The sequence below is a fragment of the Aythya marila genome, assembly GCF_965140915.1.
Source record: "Aythya marila genome assembly, chromosome: 11".
Lineage (NCBI taxonomy): Eukaryota > Metazoa > Chordata > Aves > Anseriformes > Anatidae > Aythya > Aythya marila.
This window is the reverse complement of record NC_139052.1, coordinates 8,993,195-9,010,856: the sequence shown is the minus strand read 5'-3', so window position 1 is coordinate 9,010,856 and position 17,662 is coordinate 8,993,195. Positions and strand designations below refer to the sequence as shown.

The window sequence follows — 17,662 nt, the reverse complement described above, 5'->3', positions numbered from 1 at the left end:
AGAAATGATGAGGGTTTGGAGTTTTCCTTCCCTTTTTGTTGCTATTTTTTTTCGATGCAAAACATTCAAGTTGAGAGGGATTTTTGCTTAAACAATTTATGCCCAGTGGATAGATTTATTTCACTCGGCTGCCAACCACAAGAAAGCCCCGTAATTCCCTGTGGCGTGGCGTTTTTTTTTTTTCAATACTCATAAATACTCCGTGCTGAATCTGAGAATGCTCTGTGCAGGCGGGAGGAGCGCTGCTCCTGCCCTGCTGCCTGTGCTGGATGTGCCCCGGGTGATGCTCAGCGCATCCTCAATCCCCTCATTTTGCCCACAATGTCCCCGAGGAGCCTTCCCTGAAGCTCTGGGAGCTGCCTCCCTGCACCTGATCCAGCTCTGCTCCCCCCTTATTTCCACCTCTCGGGGATAAGGGTTGTGTACAAACTGTTTTTTCCATGTCCTTGGCACCAAGAGGTGCTCCGTAGGCAGCGCATCCGACTCCCACCTGGCTGCCACCTCCCACGCCTCCGCTCCCTGCCCATGCTGCTCGTACCCCGCTGTCCCGGCTGGGCAAAGAGCACGTTTCCAGGCTGCTGGGTGTTGTGCTCCTTCCAGGGAGGAGGGGAATGGGGAAGGTTCAGTTCAGGATCTGAAGATTTATTTCCGAGCAGGTAGCAGAGATGCAAAGCGAGTTTTCAGCTTGGCGGCGGAGTGGGGAGTCGGGGTTAAAAAAGATAATAAAATAAAGGAGATTCTCAAATTGAAAAGCGGGCTCAGAGGGAGACGTGTTCCTTTAAACACGTCAGAACTGGCCATTTTTAATGCTGGTGATGGATTACTTAATATTCTCTCCCGAAGCCCCGTTCCATGGGATGTGCCTGCAGGACAGAGGTGCCCGGTTCGGGCACAGGGGCTCCTGAGCTGCTGCGGCATCGCCTGCTGGGCAGCCCCTGGTGCCTGCCTCGTCTTCCCTTTCCCTGCCTGCTCCCCAAAAAACTTATCCATGAGGTTTGGGGAGCCCTGGCTGCCCCAAATCATCCCTGCTGGGGTGAGTTAATGCAGGGAGGGCTGCGGGCAGATACATGTGTGTGTGTTACCGAGGCAGCAGCGATGGCTGAGCATCACCGTACGGCTGGGTGCTGCTGAGGTGCTTAGCCTAAGCTGCGTCTAATCCTCTTTCATCTAGCAATCGGGCTAGTGAGCGAGCAAGAACAGGTTTTCTGACACCGGCCTCAGGATCTGGTGGCACGTGCTGGAGGGGAGCTGCCCCCGAGAGGAGCCAGAGCAGGAGGGGAACGGGGACGGGTTGGAGCCTCCGCTCTGAGCATGGCCTCTGGGTCTCGGGCTCCGGTGTCAGCTCTTGTTTCTGTAACGTTTTACAGCATGTGATTTCTTTGCTTGGCCTCTCGTGGAACATAAACCAGATTTTTATAGCTGCGACTTTAGGTTGGATTAAAGGTTTGGTGTCTCTTTTTTTTTTTTTTTTTTTTTGACCATGCTCTGAATCTGATCTTTCTCTGCTCCTCTGTCACACGCTGCTGGGGCACCCGGGAATCCTGCAGCTCCCCGGGGAGTGTTAGGAGTCACAGCAGCGCAGGGAAATGCAGGGCTCTGGGTCAGCACTTGGGGGTAATTTGGGGGAGGACGAGAAGAAAAACTTGAAGCACGGTATAAACAGTTGGCTTCTCTTCCTGTGCTTTACAGCCCCAAAGTCCTCTGGGCATCTCCCCAGCTGCCGATCCTTCCTGTGCCCTCGGTTACACGGGGCCAGGAGCTGCGGGGCTCGGTGGGGTGAGCACAGCTCTGATTTTTGTGCCTGCAGCCCCTTCTCACTCTCCCTCCCCTCCTGTCCCGCAGGGCTGAGCGAGGCGCCCCGCTGCTCCGCGCCGGGTCCATGAGCCGGGCAGGACCTTGCCCTTGCCAGCCGGGGCCGCGGCACCCCCGCCTCGCTGCGCTGCACGGGAAGCCCCCCCAGCACCCGACACGGAGCCGGAGCCACCGAGGTCTGCTGCCACGGTAGGTCCTGGGGTCGTCCTTCCCCGTGTCTCTGCCAGGAGAAGGGGATGCTGCAGGGCTCCGCTGCCCCGCCTGCCCCACGCGCGTCTCCCCATCGCAGCTTCCGCAGCGGGGGCTCGTATGAAGACCTGCAAAAAAAAATAAAAAAAAGAAAGGTTTGGAGACTTAATGCACCGAATAATTCAGGTTTCAGTCAACAGAAACCACTCACGAATCCAGGTTGTATTTAGCAAGCGGTTTTGGCTGGGGAGAAAAAGTGAAACAGTGAAAAGTTTGATTTTGACATTTTCAAAATGAAACCTTTCAGCCATCTGTTTCGAGATGACATTTCATTTTGAAAATTTTCTAGCTTTTTTTTTTTTTTTTTTCTCCCAGTGTGTGTGTGGGGGGAAGCCACCTACAAACAAAATGAAAGCTTCATTTCAGACCAAACAGTGTTTCATTCAGCCTCGGCTTATTACCGGGGCTTTAAAATTTATCCAAGGAAATAATTCATTATCTCTGCCGACCTGCGTAACCTTTCTCTGCTTCGGCCACCGAAACCCGAAGAGGGTGAAGAAAACAACCCCCAAACGCTGGTTTCCCAGCCCAGCCCCTGGGGACGTGCTGCTGCTGGGGCTGGGAGCTGCAGTCCCGGAGCAGTGGGCAGCACGGGCGGCCGAGCAGCAGGCAGGGGGTGAGGCTGTGCCCCGCGGAGCAGCGCGGGGAGGCGGCGGCTGCGAAACCCGCGAGGTTGTTTGCTTTGCGCGGGCGTCTGATCCGCGAGGCATGCACCACGCAGCGGGTTTATTTTTTTTCCTGAGTGAGAGCGAGCTTGGGAAGAGCCTGCGGTGGCAGAACATGTTGTACCACCGACTGAGGGGATGGCAGGAGAGGCTTTGCGGGAGCTAATTTTAGCTCTGGCGGAAAGCTCCCGCCTGCCAGGCGCGCACGCCGTGCCCAGCCCACCCGGCAGCCAGCATCCTCCTGCCCGTGGCACCCACCCTGGGGGGCTGTGGTGGCCCCACGGTGGCCACGGGGCACCCGAGTGGTGCTGGCCCCGCTGGGCACCACGTCAGGGTGGAGCAGCGACAAGGAGGAGCTGATGTAGCTCTGCTCCCCAAAACCCATCGCTGTTAGCACCCGGGAAGCCCTCCTACCACAAAGAAAAAGCTGAGGCTGCCTCATTAGAGAAGGAGGCTGCACTTCTCATCTCCTGCCCCCTCTCCATCCCAATGTGACCCTGTTAATGTTGCAGAAGTGCTGGAAGGGAGGTGGCTGTGCTATGGGGCTGGGCCATGCTGGCTCGTGCCCTTAGGAGGAAGGAGTGAGGAGCTGGATCCTAGCGGGGGGAGCAGGAGAGGCCCCAAACTGTGCCATAACCCAGACCTGTGCCGCAGGGACGTGTTTGCCACCCGTTTTCTAGCAGGGGCGTGCTGCTGGCACCTCCCTGGCTCCTGGCAGCCCGGGCACACAGGATGCCTGCTCCAGCAGGAGGGCTGAAAATCCCAAAGCACCGGGCAGGTGTCCTGGTCTGTGGGGGGCAGCAGGTGCTTGCCACCCGTCCCTGTGTGCTCCACGTGCTCCTGTCAGCGCCAGCTCCCGGCTGAAGCTTGCTGCTTGTGTCCTGGAGGCAGAAGTTGGAGCTGTGTGAGGTGGGAAGGCATCGAGGGCTGGTGTGGATCTGAGCCCGGTGCTGGGAGCCAGCGGGGTCAGGGCTGTGCCATCTCACCAGCAGCTCCAACCTGGGGCATGGCAGTGGTGGCTGGGGGGGATTTGGGGGGCAGAGACCGCCCTGTGGATGTGGGGCAGCCCCACAGATGTGGGGCTGTCGTGCCCTGTCCCATGGGGCTGTAGGGCTGGGGTTATCCCCCAGGAATCCCTGTCCTAGGAGGGCTGCAGGGGCCTTTCCCTGAGACCCTGAAACCTGCTGAATCACTAACCCCTGCTCCTGCATGCACTGCTCCCATCTGCCCTTCTCTTTTTCCTCTCCCCCCCCCACCTCCGTCTTTATCAGTAGCTAATGAAACAGGCAGGGAGAAACCCAATTCGTACAGTAATTAAATTTACTTAGTGGGTATTCAGCTGGAGTAATGAGAAGTTTAATTCAATGATTAGTTTTTTCTTTCATTAATTAAAAATGGAACAACGGTGCAGTTACAGTGGGCTGCATTGATCCTCCTTGTGGAAAGCTGCTGATGGAGGAGGAGGAAGGAAGACTTTTTTTCATTTTTTTCCTATCTTTCCTTAAAAGTCTTCCCTGGATGCTCTCCCCACATACAAACACTTTTGGTGCCCCCTCTCTCAGCTGCCCCCTTTGCCCAGGTGTCCCCAAATCCCCCAGGGGGATGGAGAAGGCTTGCTCAGGGCTCTGGTGGAGCAGAGCGGCCGAGCAGCCCCCTCCCCTGCTTCATAGGACCCCCCCCCATGCTCCCCACGTCCATCTTCTCCCTGGTTTGTCCCCCACAGCAGCCTTTCAGCCCAAGGGGGGGGCTTGAGATGCTGCCCGTGGGTGGGCGACTGCAAAGCAGGTCCCAGCCCACGGGAAGTTCGGGGTGGGAGAGTTGTTTTCCTTCCTAGCTAAACAGATTTGGAGCTATTTAAATACATTAAATTCATAAACATGTTTTGGGGTTTTTTTAAACAACTGATGTGTGATAGCAGGGGAAGAAAAAAAAAAAGAAAAATTAATCAAGATGTTTCCCAGCTCTCGGTGCTTTCTCCAGGCTCTGGAGCAATATTAGGACCTCTGCCCAGCCGTGCTTCAAAGGACAGGTTACGTTCCCCCGAAGCAGAGCTGCTGGTTTGCTCCTGTTTGTTTTCTTAACGTCGAAGGCTTATTTTGGTAGCTTTTGGGATCACTGAGATCCTCCCTATGAGGCTTCATAAGGAAGTGCAGTCGATAACGTGGATGAAACCTGGCGAGCGGCGCACCATTGATTTGTGCTGTGGATGCTGGGTGTGCGGGGGGCACAGGGGGTCCTGCAGTGGGGCTGTCCCCCCCCGGCATCCCTCGTGTCTCCTGGTGCTCCCCCAGTCACCTGCTGGGCTCCTGGGCATCCTCCCCAGTGAGGCTGCATGGCCCCGCGGAGCCACGGCGCTGATTTCCGACAGTTTTTTTTTTTTTTTTTTTTTTTTTTACGAGGGTTTTTGCGTGCCTGTGTTTCTGAAGAGATCCCTGCAAATAATTCCCCAGTGCTCTGGCCCAAATCTGTCCCGGTAGCTGTCAGCGGATCGATGCTCTGCTAAGTACAGGTCTGCTCCATTTCCATGGGAAGATGGCTTCTATTAAGCAGTTCATTTTGGTCCTTTCAGAAGCAGGTCCACTACATCCTGGTAGTCGTGTGTTCCTGTCCTCTGCAGCCTGATTTATAGCTCTTAAATACCAGCTCAGGTGAAGATTAAGTTCAGCTGAGCTCCCTTTTGGGAGGGAGGGGGGAAAAGTATTCACAGCTTTTTAATTTCTCTCCCACCTGCCTCTGTGAGACGCCGGGTTTAAAGCCCTAATTGCGGTATCGTTTCCCCCACAGTGCATGAGCGGGAGGCGGAGGAGCGGCCAAAGCCCAGCGCGCCCCTGGCACCTGATCCCCCAGCACCCTGCCTTCATCTGACTCGGGTAGGTGACACGCGAGCTCGGTCGCTGCCGGATCGCAGGGTGTGATGCTCACACGCCGTGGTCATGCCGGGACCAGTTCTGGTCGGGTTTCTGTCGCTGTAAGGACAGTGGAAATGCCTTCACTCCACGTGCATCCCAGGGCTGCTGCCCAGACCCCTGGGGCCAGCCCTGCCCGCGTGCCTGGAGCTGTTTGAGCCATCGTGCTGGCGCGGGAGAGGATTTACCTTGGAGGAGGAAGGTGTTTAATGTGTTTTAGGCAGTTCCGTGCAAGTGGCACTGTTGAGGAAGGAGGGCTTTTGTCGCTCGGCTGCACGGATGGGTTGCTCCTGCTCGGATCGCTCGGCGAGGGGCAAATGTTTGCACGGAGCAAATCATTACAGACGGCCACGTGCTGCAGCCTGGGGATTCGGGGCAGAAATAGCTTCATCCTCCAGGAGAGGGCAAGCGAGAGGGCCGGCGAGAGGCGGCGTTCCCTGAGATGTCTCTATTACTGTCACCCAGCGCCGTGCGCTCGCCTCAGCCTCCTCGCAGCTCCCTCGCCGGGACAGTCAAAGAGCCAGGAGCAGGTTCCAGCTTGTACTGTACATCCGCAGCCCCGGCTGAAATCTGTGAGCTGTCAGCTCGATGCAAGCGCTGCGTGAGACAGCAAACATCAGAGCTGACTGGGCTCAGGCAATTTCCCAGGATGTCAGTCCTCGGGAGAGAACAAAGGGATCTCGGTGAAGAGCGGGAGTCGGTTTCCTAATGAAACAAACAGGAGAAAATTAGGATGATTCCAGTGTCTCTTCTACACCAGAGCTGGGGGGAGGAATTTTTCAGGTTGGGTGTTGTCCAGACTGGAAGGGGACGGCGGGCTGTGCTGTGTCCTGCCCCCTAGGTGCCGCCAGCAGGGCTCAGCTGGGGGTGCCCAGGAGGCAGCATCCTGCCCCCATCTCAGGTCTGGAGACAAGGGGAGCAAAACAGCGAGGCAGAACTGGCTTCCACACACAAAGACATGCACCTCGATAGGGAACTGCCCCTTCACATCACGTCCTTTGCCCAAAGCAAACAGCAGGCAGCATGGCACCGACCTGATGTGTGCAGAGAGGGGACCTACGTCCTCCTCCTGCCCCCCCTTTTTGGGGAAGGGGGCTGGCGGGGGGATGTTTGTGGCTCTGAAGGGAGGTGCTTCCAGCCTCCTGTTGCCATCGCCCCTGCACAGCAAGGCCAAGTGAAGTGTGAGCACCAGAGGAGACCCCAAAAGGGCTGATGGGTGCCAGCGACCAGCCAGGCAGTGGCGGGGGGGGTTTATTCCGCACGTTCTGTATTTAGATGGAGGCAGAGGCGTCTATTCATAGCACTCCTCCATCAGAACAAAATGCCAGCAGGAAATGGCCAGGCTGGTTTAAGTCCTCGCTGGAAAAAACAGCGCTGAGCACCATGTGGTTCTGGCTTAAATTTGGGTGGTTTCTTCCAGAGTGCCATTTGCAAAAGTTGATTTTTTAATTTTTTTTTTGCTAAGAATAGTATTTAGAAAAACAGGTGTTTGTGTGTTTTCCTGATGCCTCTTCTTCTGAGAAAAGAAAAACAGTTCCTGCCTTGGAAATCGGGGATGATGAGGGTTATGCGGGCTGTTTCTTAGCCTGATCTCTGCTCTTTGGTGCAAGGATGGGGCAATCGGGTGCCCCCAGGCCCTGTCCCCCAGCCTGGCACAGCTCTGAGGCAGGGCTGAAGCTGAGTGGGTTTTTAATGCATGAGTTTTATTGTTTAAATTGAACAAATCCTTGAACCTGTGTGGTTTCAGAGGGGTGCTTCCCTTCCTCCCCAAATGTGTGAGCTGTAAATGCTCCCAAAAAATCCTCCCTCTCCTCTCCACTGTTGCTACTTCTGATACAGGAACAAACTTGGAATGGCTCAGGCTTTCTGTTAAGTTAGTGTCACGGATGTGTCTCAGATTTTCACGTTTTAAAGCAAATTTTGAGCACCAGCATTATGAGAAAAGCCCATAAACATGAGGATGGGCACCCCGGGCTCCCCGCCTCATGCTGCAGAGCCAGAAACCCGTTTAAGGGCGGTCAGGGGAGAAGGATGGGGGCTGTGGGGGTGCAGGAGGGGGGAAGAAAGAGTTGGGAAGGTGTGAGCCTGGGCGCACGGGCAGAGCCCCGTGTAGCTGGCTGTGCCCAGGCAGCTCTGCTCCTCTGCCCAGCAGCACCAAGAAAGCCCCCACCTGAGCTGCTTTTCCACACCTTACCTCCTGCCCTCGTTTCTCTGGGTCTGTGCTCTGATCCTTTCTGCTTAATTACACCCCAAAAGGGAGGATGTGGGGGGAGAAGGGTTTTAAAAGAGCTTTTTTTTTAAAAAAAAAATAAAATAAAAAAATTACCTCCCATGAAATATTCAGGACAGGCTGGCTTCTTGAAAACTGGCATAATTATTCCTGCAAGGCTTTTTTGCACTTCCCTGGGTCTCGCTGCATGGGGAGGGAGGCAGCAGAAGTTTCCTCGTTACCATGAGCAGGGCTGGCTTGCTGCATTAGTGGGAGGCTATCGGTGTGCTGGAGTTTGGGGAGGGGTGCTTTGGGGTCACTGGCTTGGCTTCTTCCCATAAATGCCTGCCAGGGATGGACTGGGAGCTTGAAAGGGAAACAGAGGTGATTTTAGTGGCATATTAGGGTGCAATGTGTATGGAACATATATGGGAAAAATGCCCCTTGTGTGCTGGGATGTGCTCCGGGGGTGCTGGAGCCCCGCTGCACCTCTCCATCCCTGCGTCAGCCCCGCGGGCCATAGGGAGCACATCCCCTTGCCCCTGCTAGGCGTGATCCTAAATTAGCATCCCATTCACCCGCTCGTCTCGTCGCTGCCTTAGCTCTGCGAGGCTAATAGGGCTTAGAAAAAAAAAAAAAAAAAAGTCTCTTGTCACTGAAATCAGCAGCTCTGACTCAGAACACGCAGAGGGAGCGGGTGTGCTGAATAAGGGAACCCTGCTGCTCCAAGGGCTCGCCTGGCAGCACCCGTGCCAGGGGGGGGCTTGCCCCAGGATTGGGGTCAGGGCTCGTATGGGGCCCCCCGTGCCCGTTTTGATGTCTGACTGCTGGTGGGGAGGGCGAAGTGTGAGCAGTGAAGCCAGCCGGAGCGAGGAGTGTTCCTGTGCCGTGTTCCACAATTAATCACGGCCACCCACGTCGCACCTTCCCCCTCCCCGAAATCCTCCCTCGCCTGGTGCCGGGGGGGGGGGGGTTGGGGGGGGTGGGGAAGGGAGGCAGCTCGGGTTTTATGAATTAATCAAAGACAATGCCTGCTTTTGAGAGCTGCTGCTTTAGAGAGCCCTTTGCAGGCGTGTGTGCGGTGTGATTTCTTAGCCGAGCGCGGCTCTGGGCGAGCGTGCCAAGAGGAGCGCTTCCAGCTCCTGGCTGCGTCCTGGGGAGACGGGCTGAGTGGTCTTTTCATCTACAAATACAACGACCAGGAACAAAGGAGGCAATAATATTGACTTTCATCATTGATATTCCCATTTATCTCGGCAAGAATTAGCAACTCCAGCGCTGGGAGGGCACAGCTCATAATCTCCCTGCTCCAGGGGAGATTGTTGATGTTGGCACCGGGAACAGGCGGCCATAAAGCGCTGGGCGAGCAGGGTGGAGGGCTGGGCACAGCGTGCAGCAGCACGTGGGCACCGTGAGGAGCAGTAAGATGCCTTGCTGGGGGGATGGAGAGGCGCCTTGGGCAGGAGCAGCGATCCCGCTGTGCACCCAGCCTCGCTGAAGGGCGCGGGGGCTCTCGGGGTCCCCTGGCTGCCTCCTGCGCAGCCCCTCCTGGGAGGGGAGGCAGGGCTGGTGCTTCGTCATCGCAGCCTGGGGGCGGTGGGCGAAGCACCTTCCCCGGGGCATGACGTGGCTCCGAGCTGTGCCAGCAGCCCTGCCTTTGGCACCTGGGTGCCAGGCGTGGGGGAAAGCGGGGCGCGAGTGCTTGCGTCTGTCCCCATCCGCCCCCAGGGTGCCTGCACAGCACTCCTGCAGCATCCCCGGCACTCAGTGCTTGCTGCTGCCTCCCGATGCGTTCCCTGTCCTCTTTTAAAAACCTCTCACGGGGCTGCCTGCAGGGCCACCTACCTCGCCCCGTATCTCTTTGGGGGATGAAAGGCAGGGGAAGCGAGACGTCGAGGTTTTGGCACTGCTGCCCCCACCTCTCCCACATCACTGTGAAAGTTTTGGCACCCGCCTGCTCCGTGCACATCCTGAGGCGGTCTGGAGGTCCATTTCCTGCAGCTATTTTTTTTTTTATCATCCCACTAAGTGCACGTCCCGGCCCCGCCTGAAGGGCTGGCTTCCTGTGCGCAGCATCCCCGATCCCGCGGGACCCGCTGCCACAGCAGCCGCAGGGACCGGCGCATGCAAATGCAGGACCATGATTTTATGAGGCTTTAAATGAGTTTAGGGCTGGCTAGAGTGACAATGCAAGGGGCTTATAAAAGTGGTATGAGAGTTCCTGTAGCATACGGTGAGCACGCCAAACCCCGTGGCTCCAGGATCCGGAGAAGGGGAGGGTGCTGTGATGGAGCTGTGCTTGCGCATGCGGCCAGCCCAGCGCTGTGACACTAGGGAGCTGCCATGGTGGGGACAGGTTCCTCCGCCTCGTCCCCTGCCAAGGGTGGAAATGGAGCTGGAGCTGTGGGCTTGGGGTGTGCGTGCCTCATCTCGGCATTGTGCTTTTGATATCTGGAGGGTATCGCTGGGTATCTGAACGAGAAGCCCACGGCTGTGCTGAAAGCCCAGGCAAAATGCCTTCTGTGCCTCCCTGTGTGTTTATTTGCCTGAGAGGGTGTTTTGCTGGAGAAACACGGGAAGGAGCTCGAGGGAGAGGCGGCGAAGGCGGGGGTGAGAGCGCTGGGAACTTGCAGTACAATTTCAGGACACTTAAGTGCCTCTTATCGTCAGCGCTGAGACAGCGACATCAGAGGCAGCTCAGGCAATTGTCTGAGACAAATTGCTTCGCTTGATGTGCGTGTTGGGACCGCACTGGTTAAGTCCCCAGGTGAGGTGCATACAAAGCCCAAGAGACATAGCAGAATATGTTCATGTGTGCGTCCACACCCACCTCTGTCCCTCTCAGAAGTTATCTCCCATGGATGGCCTTGCACAGAGCAGTCACCGCGGGTGCTGTGCCTGCAGCAGTTGGGCATCGCCTCTGCAGAACCCGGTCTCGTACCCAAGCGCAGCCGGTGGTGGTTGCTGCAGGGGGGAGCCTCTCCCCTCCTCCCCAGAAGCAAAAGTTTGGCTCTCCGCAGGAGGGACAGAGGGAAGAAAGCCCCCCTGCTCACAGGTACCGTGCTGCTGTCCCGGAGAGGAAACACTGGTGGCAGAGGTGGAGATGTGCCAGCAGCTCGGCTGTTTCGTCCTCCTCGGAGAGATGGCAAGCCAGGGATGTGCCTGCTAAAAAGGCCTGCTGGTGGCATTTGGGCGATGCTGGGGAAGAGGCAGTTGCTTTGCTTCCCCCCACCCCGTGTACCCCAAACAGCTTGGTGCCCTGCTGCGGACAGCAACAGGGGCACGGGAGGAGGGCAGCAGGATGGCAGTGGTCAGGCGAGGACACGTGGCACATCCAGCAGCGGATCAAAGGGACCTCAGCTGGTGACATCCGCCAGAAAGCCTTTAATGCCTCGCCCTGGAGCAGGCAGATTTACTCCAGGGACTCATTTCCCTTTCCCATCACAAAAAAGCTGCGTCAACTTGACATTCAAGAAACTTTGTTTAATACCTTTTTATTCATTTAGCAGTTTAGCTAATTGCAGTGCTTTGTTTTGTTATTTTTGTGTGCTTTTTTGGATTCGTTCTGACTTTGTCATATGCTCTTTGCTCTGTGAAATCCGCTCATTTCGGGTTTATTACCTGCTCTCCAGGAGGATGGGGAAGGAGGAGGGTGCCCTGGGTGTGTGTGTGTGCCACAGTTTTTGGGAGCTCCGGTGACGCCGCCCAGTCCCGGCAGATCCGGACACGATGTTCCAGAGGCTGCTGCCGCCTGTTCTCGTGGTGATGGGGGCTGTCGCTGACAAAAGCGCATCTTCAGCAGCCCTGCAAGTTTGCAGACCTGCCTGTGTTTTGCTGAGTTGTTCGTTTGGGACAGAAAAATGGAAAAAAAAAAAAAAAACCAGCAAATGTCCAAGGGTTTCACTTAGCTTTTTTCCTCTATGATGTTAATTGTCATTTTCCTTTACAAAGAAAATTTGAGTTGTGAAGTTCCTCGACATTTGACTTAAAGAAATGGGAAAATCCTTAGAAATATCCAGATTTAAAGTGAACCGTTATTGCCCTTCTCTGCCTCTTAGACTCACTGGCACTTAATGGAAAATGCTTTCTTCTGTTAAGCTAATTCCTACCCAATTGTCAAAAACACAGAAAAAAAAAATAATTGCAATAATACTAATTATGCTAACAGCAATGTGCTTTCAGAGCCCTGCCTCTCACCGCAGCTAATTGCGCTCCTTCCCTCCTCCTGCTCTGTGCCCCGACTGTCTGCTCTTCACTTGACCTTGCCCCGGGAGCAGCGGGTCCCCAAGTGGCCCCAAAACGGAGCCGCCCGGCCCCATTACGCACCGGGACCCTGCAGGCACACGGAGCTGGCCCTGGGAAGGGTTAGCCAGCAAGGTGGGGGTGGCATTGGTTTTGTGAGGGTGGCAAGCTTGGGGGCTTGCCTGCACCGGCCTCCAGCAGCTTAGGGCTGGGCATTTTAGGGCTGAGAGCACTTCGCTCGCCAGGAGCAGGCTGCAGCCTCCCTGTCCCCCACCCGCTGCCCTCTGGGCTGGCTCTGCGCGCCAGCACGGAGCGGAGCTGGGGAAAAGATGTCAAGAGCTGTTACGGCGTGCGAGCGAGCTGAGATAAAGGGATCCATTTTCATCCTCCTGCCTGTCTGCTTCAGTCAAAATACAGCGCCGCAGCCAGCAGCGCCGTGTGTCAGCCCCGACCACAGCCGCCTAATGCGCGGGCTGCCGCGGTCGGCGCTCCATCTCCCCGGACCGCAGCTGTCCCGAGCCTCTACCGCAGCCCCTGGGGCTGCTTCACCCCAGCCCCGGTGCCCGCAGCGAGCCCTGCTGTGAATCAGGGCTCCTGCTGAGCTCCTCTGGGGCTCCTGCAGAGCTGGAGCTCCCTGGGGGCTCTGCAGCTCCCGGGCTGCAAAGCACAGCCCTGCCCGGCGCCTCTGCGAGCGGGAGGAGTGGCTCTGCTGTCTCCCAGCCCCTGTTTTTTCCCTTCTTTTCCCCAAAATGGCACTGTGAGGGGCAGGCTGCTGTGCTTGGCGAGGTGAAGAGGAGGACGTCCTCTTCAGAGGACCAGCGCTGTGCAGGGGAGGCCGGATGGGCCAGGCTGCTGTGGCCCCATGGGGAAGCGTGGGGGTCCCAGAGTGGCACCCCACGTGTTTTGGGGCTCTGTTTGGCAGACCCGTGTGTGTGCACGCGCATGGAGTGCCCTCAGGGTGTCTGGCACCTGCTGCCTTCCCCTTCATTATTTAGAAGTTGCCAAGAGCATCCATGCTCGGGGCACGGCGCGGGGCCGCTGGGGATGGCTGGGAGCAGTGGGGACCCCGGGGCAGCGCCTGGGGCCGTGGGGCTTTGTGTGCCGTGGCCAGGGCAGGGCCAGGGCCACCATTTTCTGCACAAGACGTTGTGGTTTTGTTCTTTCTCTGCAAATGGCCTGCTCCACAAGCAGGATCTGCACGCGGGGCCAGACCCTCTGAATGGTGAAACCTCAGTGCACCAGGCGCTTTCCATCAGGGCTTTCCATGCCTTTCCTTTCCCCTCCCTGCTCGTTTCCTCGTTTCTCCTCAGTCAAAAAGACGTGGAAAGCAGTCTCCTGAGTTTTGCTCGGCAGCTTGCTGCCACCCCTCGCCTCTCATTGGCGCGTGCGGAGCAGCTGATGGGGCCGTGGGGATGCAGCAGGGCTGCAAAACTCTTCCCAGCGCCGGCTGCACCCAGGCAGAGGGCAGCAGCCACCTCCCGCCCCATCCCCCCGAATGCCACTCGCTTTTAAACGCACTGGTAGTTGAAAATAAGAATAACCTGCTCCGGGGCTTCTTAAACCGTGGAATTAAATATGGTTCTGGTCTCCAGGCAGAGCCTGGCTCTTCAATTCTAAATCTGCTCAGCCAAGCGAAATATTGCAGGGGGGAAAGAAATCAATATTTCTCAGGCCCGGCACGGAGAGGAAGCCGCGCACGTGCGGCTGCAGGCGTGCAAGGCTGTGCACGCGCAGGCACGAGGCTGGGGTGGGAGCTGTGAGCAGGACGGGGAGCAGGGGACGAGGTTTGCTGTGGCCACGGGGTGCTGGGGTGCGTGTCGGGGGCACGGGGCCGCCTGGGAAGGTGCTGCTGGATTTGCCAGGTCTGTGTTCTCCGGGTTTCTGCCCCTCGGTGCCCTCCTTGCCGCGTGGCGCTGGGAGGGAGCTTTGGGAACAAAGATCTGCGTCTGCAGCAGAGAGGGGAAGGACGAGTGTTATTGACCCGCTCTGGCATCCGGCCAAAGCGCGGGTGGATGCTCGCTCCTCCCCAAAAGCCTCTCTGATAGCTTAATTTCTTAATTTCTGCCTGCGCTCGGGATGTCAGCCCTGGCTCTCCTCCAGCACGTGTCACGTCCAGCAGCCCGGGGCTCCCCAACACCTTGCTTGGACGCTTTCAGCTCACCTGCTGCAGTGGCTGGGGGATTTCTGATCTCCCTGTAGGCCGCCCCTGCTGCCCTGGGGGCATCACCACAAATGCTCCGGGAGCTCAAAACCTCAAGGGCCAGGCCCCCAGCTCCAGAGGTGTATGGTGCCAGAGGGCCAAGGGACGGAGCTGGGCTGTGTGCCCACATGTCCCAGCTGGGACCAGCACAGCACCCGGAGGAGCTGAGCTCCCCAGGTCCCGGTGCTGGGCTGGGACGGAGAGCAGGGCTGCCCTCTGCGGGGTCTGGCAATGGGCTGGTGGAAATCCCTGAAAATTTGCAGGAAAATCTCCCGAGGTCAGGCAGGGCCATGCCTGCATGCAGCAGGAGCTGGCGAGCTGCGGCGCGGTGAGGCTCTACGTCTCAATAAGCAGCACTCCGAGGCAGACCTGAAAATAAATATTTGACGAGGAAATAGTGCTCTGTCTTCTGTTGTCTCTCGTCCTTTCCCCTCTGCGTTTGTCTCCCCCTTCTCCTGTCTTTTCCGTTTGACTGAACACGAGAGTTCATTGTTAAGAGGCCTGCTTTCGCTGTGTTTTCCCTTCCTCTGCTCTCCCAAGGAGGAAGCTACAGGAGATTCACACCCGTACGGCAGCGAGGGCTGTCTGCACGCCAGGCTTGTACATGTCCAGGTTGCTGGGTCCTCGTTTCCCTTCTCTGTTGCTTACTTTGTTCGCCACGGCAAAACACGGCTAGGCGGCTGTTCCTGGGTGCTGGGGGATGTCCTGGCAGCAAGTGGCTCCTGGAGCCCAGCGTAGCTGTGTGCGGATGTGTTTGGGGGTGGTTTAGCCAGATTGCCGATGATACGGTCTCCCCTTGTGCCTCTGAGGGCTGGGAATGGGGCACTGGCATCATCTAGAGCCCTTCCCTGAGCGTGAAAGGGAAGGGTTACGAGAAATTGGGTGTAAAAGGAGCGGGGAAGAGAGAGAGGAAGGGCAAGACTCCAGATGGGAAACGGGACTGAAAAACGCAGAGGAGTTTAAGGCTATTGGAGATGTCACGGGTAAGGGAGAGAGTCCAGTGTTTGCTGAACTCCCCTGCTGAATTTAGCAGCCGCCGTGCCCTCCGGGGAGTTCTCCAGGCAGCTGGAGGAGCACTGTGCCAAAGGGTGGACGGGGGTGCCCGGGGAGGGAAGGTTAATGTCGTCCTGGCCCTTCGGGTGGCACAGCCAAACAGTTCGCTTTGCTGCCCGGCGGATGGGGCTGCCAGATGGTAAATGTTTGCTTGTAAATTAGCCACGGGAAACATGAGATGTAGAGCCCCAAACTGAAGAAGCACGGGGCCTGCGCTGGCCTTTTCCTCCTGCAGAGGTTGGGTAGGGCCACGACCGAAGCAGCACGAGGAGGTCTCGAAGCAAACCAGCATGGGCACACGCTGCCAGCCCTCCCCTGCTCCTTGGCACGGCCGTGGGCCATTACTCAAGCGTGCTCAGCCTCTGGCCGTGTTTGCTTTAAACCAATATGCAGAGAAACCCAGCTCTTCTCTCTAGGAAAAAAAAAAAAAAAAAAAAAAAAAAGCTTCTCGTGCTGTATCTGTGCAGCGTCTGCCTGAATGGGATCTGACTGGAATGAAATTTCCAGGCACTAATGCAATATCAGCGCTCCTCATTTGCGTGCGTGCGTGTGTGGGGACGGGCAGCGTGACCGTGCCGCCCTGCACGGCCCGAGAGCACCGCGCACGGCACGGGGCGGCCTCGGGGCTCCCTCGGTGCTTCCCCTCGATGCCTCCCGAGGTCCCTGCGCGTTGCCCCGTGTGCCTCCCCGCCCCGTCCCTGTCCCCATCCCCGGCCCTATTTCTGGGTGGCGGCGGCGCTACCCGTGCGGCTGCAGATTGTGCGTGGCGGTTTTCTATAAATACAAACGCTCCGTAATTATCGTCAGAACTATTTAGCCCAATTCAAAGGTAGATTAAATAATGAACGTGTGCGCGCGATGCGCCTGTCAGCACCAACAAATGGAGAGAGACAGCGCGGGGTGCGGGGCCGGGGGTTTCCCCGCTGCCGGAGCTGGGGGAGGAGAGTGGGGAGGGAGCCGAGCAGGCGTGGTGCTGGGAATGCCTCTGGCACGGGGCTGGGAGGCACCACCCGCTCCCTGCTGGGGTCTCGGGGTGGAGAAATTGGTGGTGCAGGGGACGCTGTGACACGGATGGGCGAGGGCTGGCACGTGCGGGAGCCGCTTGGTATTCGGGGCTGCCCGTCGCCGCACATCTCCCCCCGCTGCTTTCGCTGAGCCTGGGGAGCTCCGGGAGGTGATTTCAGGCTAGGTTGCAATCAGAAGCAGGCGAGAAGGCTCCTCCAAGCCTCCCAGCCCCTCGTTTGGCACGGGAATTGGTTTTCTCCAAGGCCGTGCGTGGCCCAGCATCTTGGCCTCTCCCTGGCCCTGACCCTCTCCAGGTCAGTGCCCATCTGGGGGCTGGTGCCCGCCTCCAGCTGTGCCCTGCGGGGTGGGCAGCCCGGGATCAGCCCCCAGTGGGTCCGTGCTGAGCACGGAGGTGGCTTTACCACCGTCCCCGAGGGGTGCACGGCAGGGCAGGGCTGGCACGCTTAGGAGGAGCGGTGACACGGGCGTTTCAGGGAGGGGCCAGCAGTGTGTCAGCTACGTGCTGCGTTTGCTCCAGAAATGGCATTTGCAAAGCCAGGGGAAGGGAGAGGCGATTTCACCCGGCTTTCACTGCAGGGGCCTCTGCTGAACGTCCCCCCCCCTGCTCCCCTCTCCCCGGGCTCCGTGTCCCCTCTGCTGCCGTGCCCAGGGACGGGGCGCGGGGACCCGCAGGGCTGGCGGGGCCGGGAGGAAGGGCTCCATCACGGTAACTAATAACTGTGTGCTGACAAATTGAATTATACCTTTTCCAGTTGCCTGCACTATTGATCAGAGAAAAGGTTTGTGTTTTTTGTTAGGCCTTTTTTTTTTTTTTTTTTTTTTCTTTTATTCTTTTTTTTTCTTTTCCTCCTTTTAAGTTACAGTTGCAGTGTCCTGGGGGCTTATAATGAACTAAATAAGGTCAGGTTAGCAGAAGAATCAAATACGCTCTGGCAGCAGGAGCGTGGGCTCTTCCTGGTGACTCTGAGCGGGGAGGGAGGCAGCGCGGGGAGCAGCAGCAGCTCGTGGTGCCCTGGTGCACGGCAGTGTCCGGCTGCAGCCCCGCTCACCCTGGACCCAGCAGGCAGCTGATAAAGGACGGGTGAAACCAGCCCAAACCGCGCATGGGGGACAGCCCAGTGTCCCCCTCTGTGTCCCCAGTGCCGTGCTGGGATCACTGGGCATCTCAGCAGGGTGCCCAGAGGCTCCGAGGTGTCTCCAGAGCTCCGTGTCCCACTCCCTGGTGGGGTGGGCACGGTCCAAGCGCCCTGCGGTCTGTCCCGCTTGTCCCCAGCCCCTCGAGTCCCCTCTCGGTGCCTCC

At 57.7% G+C, this 17,662-nt stretch overlaps 1 protein-coding gene across 1 annotated transcript in view; it reads left to right on the top strand.

The window, feature by feature from the left end:
* The first annotated feature begins 1,888 nt into the window (after positions 1–1,888).
* LINGO1 (leucine rich repeat and Ig domain containing 1) overlaps positions 1,889–17,662 on the top strand; it is a 47,121-nt gene continuing 31,347 nt past the window's right edge. Inside the window, exons 1-2 of the mRNA XM_082769632.1 lie at positions 1,889–2,001; positions 5,511–5,596. The gene's annotated coding sequence lies outside the window, so the exon portion shown is untranslated. The remainder of the gene's footprint in view (positions 2,002–5,510; positions 5,597–17,662) is intronic.